Source organism: Corythoichthys intestinalis, chromosome 21 (assembly GCF_030265065.1).
Source record: "Corythoichthys intestinalis isolate RoL2023-P3 chromosome 21, ASM3026506v1, whole genome shotgun sequence".
NCBI lineage: Eukaryota > Metazoa > Chordata > Actinopteri > Syngnathiformes > Syngnathidae > Corythoichthys > Corythoichthys intestinalis.
The window spans coordinates 11,810,363-11,819,864 of NC_080415.1; the positions used below are offsets into that span (position 1 = coordinate 11,810,363).

At 42.9% G+C, this 9,502-nt stretch overlaps 2 non-coding genes across 2 annotated transcripts; both read left to right on the forward strand.

The window, feature by feature from the left end:
- The first annotated feature begins 4,536 nt into the window (after positions 1-4,536).
- Positions 4,537-4,608, forward strand: trnae-uuc (transfer RNA glutamic acid (anticodon UUC)). The gene has a single exon. It is a non-coding gene; the product is annotated as a tRNA-Glu (tRNA).
- Positions 4,609-5,419: 811 nt separating this feature from the next.
- trnae-cuc (transfer RNA glutamic acid (anticodon CUC)) lies at positions 5,420-5,491 on the forward strand. The gene has a single exon. It is a non-coding gene; the product is annotated as a tRNA-Glu (tRNA).
- The last annotated feature ends 4,011 nt before the right edge of the window (positions 5,492-9,502 follow it).

Consider the following 9,502-nt stretch of genomic DNA (forward strand, 5'->3'; position numbering starts at 1 on the left):
CGCTATTTCGACTTTTTGTGATAGATAAGTGCCAATGGCTAGCTGTCCCCCAGTATTGTTTTAGGTCTAGTGATGCCTCTGCAGGAAATCCTAATTCCACACCCTAACCTTGAAAATAATTTATCCCGATTTGAAACTATATAAAAACTTACACTTGGTTGAACATTTTAGAACAAAACACTAAATGGTTTAAAATCCTAACGCTGGTTTTGAACACATTTTTTGAAAGCATATCTTATAAACCTAACCAGTGCCAAGAAACACTCATTTGAAATTCTCTGACTTCAAACTCTTTCTTCGGAACAATAACCCTTGATTGAAATTCTAAAATGAAACCCTAGACCTTGCACATTCACATTCTAATCCTGACTTAAAACACTACTTTTAATTTTATCTCACGTCCTTTACACAGTCACTGAATTCAAAGCTGTGTTGGGAAAATCTTAACAAATTGCAACTTTATACTTATACTCATAAATGTGTGGTCATACTTTGACAGCGCTCTGTAAATGTGATGAATCAGCTATGAAGACAACCTCACCGATATGCTATGGGCTTGTTTCATGGTAAATTAATTCAGCTTTATAAAAAGCCATTTCCTGTGGGTTTAAAGAAAGGATGGTGGAGAAGGAAGGGAGTGAGCAAGGGGGTGGTATGACTCTAATGGGATCAGCCACTGCAAAGAGTCGCTCTGGATGCTTCAATCCGGCTTGTTAATGTGATTTTTCCAAGTCTGGCCTCTCCGGGAGTCGCCCCAAACAAGCCCCGCTGCTGTAAAGCACCTGCATCACTTTTCATTTGGGAACAATCCACTGCCCACACTTGACCTTCCCAATTGGGGACAAGTGCTCAAGTAAACACGCTAATCAGGTTCCTCAGCTCATTGAAGAATCTGAGAAGTCAATCGTTAGCTGCTGTCTGCTCCAATTAAAGTCTTAGCAATATCCTCCAAATGTCGTGTCGGCTGTTAATTACACAGGACATTTCATCAGTGGCGAATCCCGCATGGGATTAAGTCGCTTTTCCAGCACCTTGACCCTTGAGAGCAATTTTAACAGGATCCTTAGGATCTGATTCCAAACTTCCAAACAAAAAGCATTGCCAGAGTGTATTCGTCACTATAGTGGTATGAAAAAGTATCTGAACCTTTTGGAATTTCTCACATTTCTGCATAAAATCACTATCAAATTTGATCTGATCTTTGTCAAAATCGCACAAATGTAAAAACAGTGTCTGCTTTAACTAAAACCACCCAAACATTTATAGGTTTTCATATTTTGATGAGGATAGCATGCAAACAATGACAAAAGGGGGGAAAAATAAGTAAGTGAACCATCTTCTCAAGGAGACCTAAAGAGCAATTGATTGATAATTCTAATTCACATAATAATGCAATTTAAGATTTTTTTTTTATCCTGACGTACGCACTTTAAAGAGCAATTGAAACCAATTTTTACCAAACAATTTAAGTCAGGTGTGTGCCCAATCACTGATGAATGATTTAAAACTGCCCTGCCCACTATAAAACACACACCTGGTAAGAATTGTCCTGATGGGGGGCATTGTCTGATGTGTATCATTGCTCAGTGAAAAGAGCTGTCTGAAGACCTGCGATGAAGGATTGGTCATTTGTATAAAACTGGGAAAGAATACAAAACCATCTCAAAAGGTCTGGATTTTATCAATCGACAGAAAAGTTGTCTACAAATGGAGAGAGTTTGGCACTGATGCTTCTCTCCCAAGGAGTGCCCGTCCACCAAAGATGACACCAAGAGTTCAGCCCAGAATACTCAGAGAGGTAAAAAAGAACCCTAGAGTGTCGACTAAAGAGTTATTTAAGTCACTGGCACGGTCCAATATCTCTGCACACATCAACTATATGTAAAATTATGGCCAAGAATGGCGTTCGTGGGAGGACTGCCACTGCTGTCTAAAAAAAACATTGTTGCCCATTTAATGTTCGCAAAAAGGCACTTGGACACTCCACAGAAGTTTTGTTGACTGACGAAACCAAAGTTAAACACTTCATCCCCACTGTGAAGCATGGTAGAGGGAGCATCATGATTTGGGGCTGTTTGTTGCCTCAGGACCGGGACAACTTGCAATCATTAATAGAAGAATGAATTCAAAAGTTTATCAGGACGTTTTATGGGAAAACCTGACGCCGTCTCTCAGACAGTTGAAGCTAAAAAGAGGATGGATGCGACAAGAAGACAATGATCCAAAACGTAGAAGTAAATCAACTTCAAAATGGTTTCAGAAGAACAAAATACATGTTCTGGAGTGGCAAGTCCAGACTTGAACCCTACTGAGATGCTCTGGCATGAACTAAAGACAGCGATTCATGCCACACATCCCAGGAATCTGACTGAACTACAGCAGTTTTGTTGAGAAGAATGGGCCAAGATTAGTCCTGATCGATGTGCCAGACTGATCTACAGCTACAGGAAGCATCTGGTTGAAGTTATTGCTGCCACTTAATTTTCCCCCGTCTGTCATTGTTTGCATACTATCCTAATTAAAATATGAAAACCTATAAATGTGTGGTTGGCTTTAGTTACAGCAGACACTGTTTCGTCATCTGTGTGATTTTGACAAAGATCAGATCACATTTGAAGTCCAATTTATGCAGAAATGTGAGAAATTCCAAGGTTCAGAAACTTTTTCATACCACTGTATCTCACAACGTGCCTGTTACATGCCAATCATATCACCAAAGCAAAATGCATCTCTCAGATTTTGCTAACGTTCCCACCAGTTGCCTAAACTAATTCTAAATATTTCCCACCTTACAGCAAGGTGAAAGAGTGGTGAGCACATTCGCCTCATAGTTCTGGGATGACAGATTCAATTGGCCTTCCTGTGTGGAGTTTGCATGTTCTCCCCATGCCTGCGTGGGTTTTCTCCAGATTTCTCCCACATCCGAAAAACATGCATGGTAGACTAGGGGTGTTCGGATCGGAAATCAGGCCGATCGCGCCATTTTTCCTGAGGATCGGGTTTTTAATTTAAAAAATTATTTATGTTTTTCTGCTTCATGCTTGTACAGCCTCTCACCCTCCCTCCTTCTAAGAAGGGCAGCTTGTGTTTGGTAGAATTGTGGGCGTTCAGTGTCAGCTTTTCAGTTCAATGAATTGGATATCTGTCGTAATGAATGGCTATTTATGAGTTGATTAGGTCAGAATTCAATGGTACTGCAATTGAGTATCTCATTGTTCATGCCTCGGTTGGTCATCAATCAGAGGTCAACTAATGAAGGTACTAATCCGTTTTCTGAAGGTTTTAAATGTGGTCTAGTGGCTAGGATTCGGCGCTTTCACCGCCGCAGCCCGGGTTCGATTCCTGGTCAGAAAGTAGAGCATGAGTACAAGGTTTTTCAATGTCAATTTCCACAAGGGCCTCCTTGAACACACCTGAATCAAATCATCTGGATCGTGATCAAGCTCCTGCAGAGCTTTATGATGAGCTGATCATTTGGTTAGGTGTGTTAAAGGAGGGAGACATGGAAAACAAGCTGGATAGAGGCTCTCGAGGACCGGACTTGCAGACCCCTGGACTCGATGTGTGGCACTGAAGCATAAGCGTTCACTGGAAGTTTTTTAATTCAAATGAAATGGATATAATCGATAGCATGCAATGAGTTGACGAGGTCATAATACAATGCTATGGCATTCGATGATCTCATTGTTTTTTCTGGGTTCATTGACAATAAGATGTCAGTCAATCAAGGTTCTAATCTGTTGTTTGAGGGATTAAGCAGGTCTCTGGTTGTCTAGCGGCTAGGCTTCGGCGCTCTCACCGCAGCGGCCCGGCTTCGATTCCCGGTCAGGGAATTTGTAGACTACTTCCTGGACTCTCATTCACGCTAAATTAATGGGCTGTCACTGACTGTGCTAAACATGCACCTCTTTTTGATTGAGGAAGGTTGCGATCTACCAAGTACAATCAGATAAGATGAATGGCACAGAATTGTGGGCGTTCTGTGTCAGCTTTTCACTTCAATGAATTGGATATCTGTCGTAATGAATGGCTATTTATGAGTTGATTAGGTCAGAATTCAATGGTGCTGGAATTGAGTATCTCATTGTTCATGCTTCGGTTGGTCAACAATCAGAGGTCAACTAACGAAGGTACTAATCCGTTGTCTGAAACTTTTAAATATGGCCTTGGTGTCTAGTGGCGAGGATTCGGCGCTTTCACCGGCTTGGGTTCGATTCCCGGTCGGGGAAATTGTAGACTAGTTCCTCGACTCTCACTGTCTCAAACTCCATGGGCTACCATTGACTGCGCTAGACATGCACATCTTTTTGATTGGGAAAGGTTGCGATCTAATGACACTGAATTGTGAGCATTCACTGGAAGCTTTTCAGTTCAATGAAATGGATATCTGCCATAATGAATGGTTACCTATTTGTTGATTAGGTCAGAATTCAATGGTACTGCAATTGAGTATCTCATTGTTGATGCCTCGGTTGGTCAACAATCAGAGGTCAACTAATGAAGGTACTAATCCGTTGTCTGATAGATTTAAATGTGTCCCTGGTGGTCTAGTGGCTAGGATTCGGCGCTTTCACCGCTGCGGCCCGGGTTCGATTCCCGGTCAGGGAAATCGTAGACTAGTTCCTGGACTCTCACTCTCTCTAATTCCACAGGCTACCATTGACTGCGCTACACATGCACCTCGTTTTGATTGGGAAAGGTTGCGATCTACCAAGGACAAATAGATGAGATGAATGGCACTGAATTGTGAGCATTCACTGGAAGCTTCTCAATTCAATGAAATGGATATCTGCCATAATGAATGGTTACCTATGAGTTGATTAGGTCAGAATTCAATGGTACTGCAATTCAGTATCTCATTGTTGATGCCTTGGTTGGTCAACAATCAGAGGTCAACTAATGAAGGTACTAATCCGTTGTCTGAAAGTTTTAAAGGTGTCCCTGGTGGTCTAGTGGCTAGGATTCGGCGCTTTCACTGCCGCGGCCCGGTTTTGATTCCCGGTCAGGGAAGTAGAACATTAGTGCAAGGTTTTTCCATGTCTATTTCCACAAGGGCCTCCTTTAACACACCTGAATCAAATAATCTGGATCGTGATCAGGCTACTGCAGAGCTTGCTGATGAGCTGATCATTTGTTCAGGTGTGTTAAAGGATGGATACATGGAAAACAAGCTGGATAAAGGCTCTCGAGGACCAGACTTGCAGACCCCTTGACTAGATGTATGGCACTAAAACATAAGCGTTCACTGCAAGTTTTTCCAGTTCAAATGTAATGGATATAATCGATGGCATGCAATGAGTTGACTAGGTCATAATACAATGGTATGGCATTTAGTGCTCTCATTGTTTTTTCTGGGTTCATTGGCAATAAGATGTCAGTCAATCAAGGTTCTAATCTGTTTTTTCAAGGTTTAAGCATGTCCCTGGTTGTCTAGTGGCTAGGATTCGGCGCTCTCACCGCCGCGGCCCGGGTTCGATTCCCGGTCAGGGAAATTCTAGACTAGTTCCTGGACTCTCACTCTCTCTAATTCCATGGGCTACCATTGACTGCGCTAGACATGCATCTCTTTTTGATCAGGAAAGGTTGCGATCTAATGACACTGAATTGTGAGCATTCACTGGAAGCTTTTCAGTTCAATGAAATGGATATATGCCATAATGAATGGTTACCTATTTGTTGATTAGGTCAGAATTCAATGGTACTGCAATTGAGTATCTCATTGTTGATGCCTCGGTTGGTCAACATTTAGAGGTCAACTAATGAAGGTACTAATCCGTTGTCTGAAAGTTTTAAAGGTGTCCCTGGTTGTCGAGTTGCTAGGATTCGGCGATTTCGCAGCTGCGGCCGGGGTTCGATTCCCGGTCAGGGAAGTAGAACATGAGTACAAAAATTTTCCATGTCAATTTCCACAAGAGCCTCCTTTAACACACCTGGATCGTGATCAGGCTCCTGCAGAGCTTGCAGATGAGCTGATCATTTGATGTCAGTAAATCAAGGTTCTAATCTGTTGTTTGAGGGATTAAGCATGTCCCTGGTTGTCTAGTGGCTAGGGTTCGGCGCTCTCACCGCCACGGCCCGGGTTCGATTCCCGGTCAGGGAAGTAGAACGTGAGTACAAGGATTTTCCATGTCAATTTCCACAAGGGCCTCCTTTAACACACCTGAACCAAATAATCTGTATCGTGATCAGGCTGCTGATGAGCTGATCATTTGTTCAGGTGTGTTAAAGGAGGGAGAAATGGAAAAGAAGCTGGATAGAGGCTCTCGAGGACCGGACTTGCAGACCCCTGGATGAGAAGTACGGCACTGAAATTTAAGCGTTCACTGGAAGTTTTTCAGTTCAAATGAAATGGATATCATTGATGGCATTCAATGACTAGGTCATAAAACAATGCTATGGCATCTGATGATCTTATTGTTTTTTCTGGGTTCATTGACAATAAGATGTCAGTCAATCAAGGTTCTAATCTGTTGTTTGAGGGATTAAGCATGTCCCTGGTTGTCTAGTGGCTAGGTTTCGGCGCTCTCACCGCCGCGGCCCGGGTTCGATTCCCGGTCAGGGAGTTGGTAGACTACTTCCTGGACTCTCATTCATGCTAAATTAATGGGCTATCACTGACTGCACAAGACATGCACCTTTTTTGATTGGGGAAGGTTGCGATCTACCAAGTACAATCAGATAAGATGAATGGCACAGAATTGTGGGCATTCAGTGTCAGCTTTTCAGTTTAATGAATGGGATATCTGTCGTAATGAATGGCTATTTATGAGTTGATTAGGTCAGAATTCAATGGTACTGCAATGGAGTACCCCATTGTTCATGCCTCGGTTGGTCAACAATCAGAGGTCAACTAATGAAGGTACTAATCCGTTGTCTGAAAGTTTCTAACTTGTACCTGGTGGTCTAGTGGCTAGGATTCGGCGCTTTCACCGCTGCGGCCGGGGTTCGATTCCCGGTCAGGGAAGTAGAACATGAGTACAAGGATTTTCCATGTCAATTTCCACAAGGGCCTCCTTTAACACACCTGAACCAAATAATCTGTATTGTGATCAGGCTGCTGATGGGCTGATCATTTGTTCAGGTGCGTTAAAGGAGGGAGAAATGGAAAAGAAGCTGGATAGAGGCTCTCGAGGACCGGACTTGCAGACCCCTGGACGAGATGTATGGCACTGAAATTAAAGCGTTCACTGGAGGTTTTTCAGTTCAAATGAAATGGATATCATTGATGGCATTCAATGACTAGGTCATAAAACAATGCTATGGCATCTGACGATCTTATTGTTTTTTCTGGGTTCATTGACAATAAGATGTCAGTCAATCAAGGTTCTAATCTGTTGTTTGAAGGTTTAAGCATGTCCATGGTTGTCTAGTGGCTAGGATTCGGCGCTCTCTCCACCGCGACCTTGGTTCGATTCCCAGTCAAGGAATTTTTAGACTACTTCCTGGACTCTCACTCAGGCTAAATTAATGGGCTATCACTGACTGCGCGAGACATGCACCTCATTTTGATTGGGGAAGGTTGCGATCTACCAAGTACAATCAGATAAGATGAATGGCACAGAATTGTGGGCGTTCAGTGTCAGCTTTTCACTTCAATGAACTGGATATCTATCGTAATGAATGGCTATTTATGAGTTGATTAGGTCAGAATTCAATGGTACTGGAATTGAGTATCTCATTGTTCATGCCTCGGTTGGTCAACAATCAGAGTTCAACTAATGAAGGTACTAATCCGGTGTCTGAAATTTTTAAATGTGGTCTAGTGGCTAGGATTCGGCGCTTTCACCGCCGCGGCCCGGATTCGATTCCCGGTCAGGGAAATTCTAGACTAGTTCCTGGACTCTCACTCTCTCTAATTCCATGGGCTACCATTGACTGCGCTAGACATGCATCTCTTTTTGATCAGGAAAGGTTGCGATCTACCAAGGACAAATAGATGAGATGAATGGCACTGAATTGTGAGCATTCACTGGAAGCTTTTCAGTTCAATGGAATGGATATCTGCCATAATGAATGGTTACCTATGAGTTGATTAAGCCAGAATTCAATGGTACTCAATTGAGTATCTCATTGTTGATGCCTCGGTTGGTCAACAATCAGAGGTCAACTAATGAAGGTACTAACCCGTTGTCTGAAAGTTTTAAAGGTGTCCCTGGTTGTCTATTGGCCAGGATTTGGCGCTTTCACAGTTGTGGCCCGGGTTCGATTCCCGGTCAGGGAAGTAGAACATTAGTACAAGGATTTTCCATGTCAATTTCCACAAGGGCCTCCTTTAACACACCTGAATCAAATCATCTGGATCGTGATCAGGCTCCTGCAGAGCTTTATGATGAGCTGATCATTTGTTCAGGTGTGTTAAATGAGGGAGACATGGAAAACAAGCTGGATAGAGTTTCTTGAGGACCAGACTTGCAGACCCCTGGACTCGATGTGTGGCACTGAAACATAAGCGTTCACTGGAAGTTTTTCAGTTCAAATGAAATGGCTATAATCGATAGCATGCAATGAGTTGACAAGATCATGATACGATGCTATGGCATTCGATGATCTCATTGTTTTTTCTGGGTTCATTGACAATAAAATGTCAGTCAATCAAGGTCTAATCTGTTGTTTGAGGGATTAAGCATGTCCCTGGTTGTCTAGCGGCGAGGATTCGGCGATCTCACCGCCGCGGCCCGGGTTTGATTCACGGTCAGGGAATTGGTAGACTACTTCCTGGACTCTCATTAATGGGCTATCACTGATTGCGCTAGACATGCACCTCTTTTTGATTGGAGAAAAGGTTGCGATCTACCAAGTACAATCAGATAAGATGAATGGCACTGAATTGTGGGTGTTCAGTGTCAGCTTTTCACTTCAATGAATTGGATATCTGTCGTAATGAATGGCTTTTTATGAGTTGATTACGTCAGAATTCAATGGTACTGGAATTGAGTATCTCATTGTTCATGCCTGGGTTGGTCAACAATCAGAGGTCAACTAATGAAGGTACTAATCCGTTTTGTGAAAGTTTTAAATGTGGTCTAGTGGCTAGGATTCGGCGCTTTCACCGCTGCGGTCCGGGTTTGATTCCCGGTCAGGGAATTTGTAGACTACTTCCTGGACTGTCAGTCGCTCTAAATTAATGGGCTACCACTGACTGCATGAGACATGCACCTCATTTTGATTGGGAAAGGTTTCGATCTAGCAAGTACAATCAGATAAGATGAATGGCACTGAATTGTGGGTGTTCAGTGTCAGCTTTTCACTTCAATGAATTGGATATCTGTCCTAATGTATGGCTATTTATGAGTTGATTAGGTCAGCATTCAATGGTACTGGAATTGAGTATCTCATTTTTCATGCCTCAGTTGGTCAACAATCAGAGGTCAACTAATGAAGGTACTAATCCGTTGTCTGATAGATTTAAATGTGTACCTGGTGGTCTAGTGGCTAGGATTCGGCGCTTTCACCGCCCTAGCCCGGATTCGATTCCCGGTCAGGGAAATTGCAGTCTAATTCC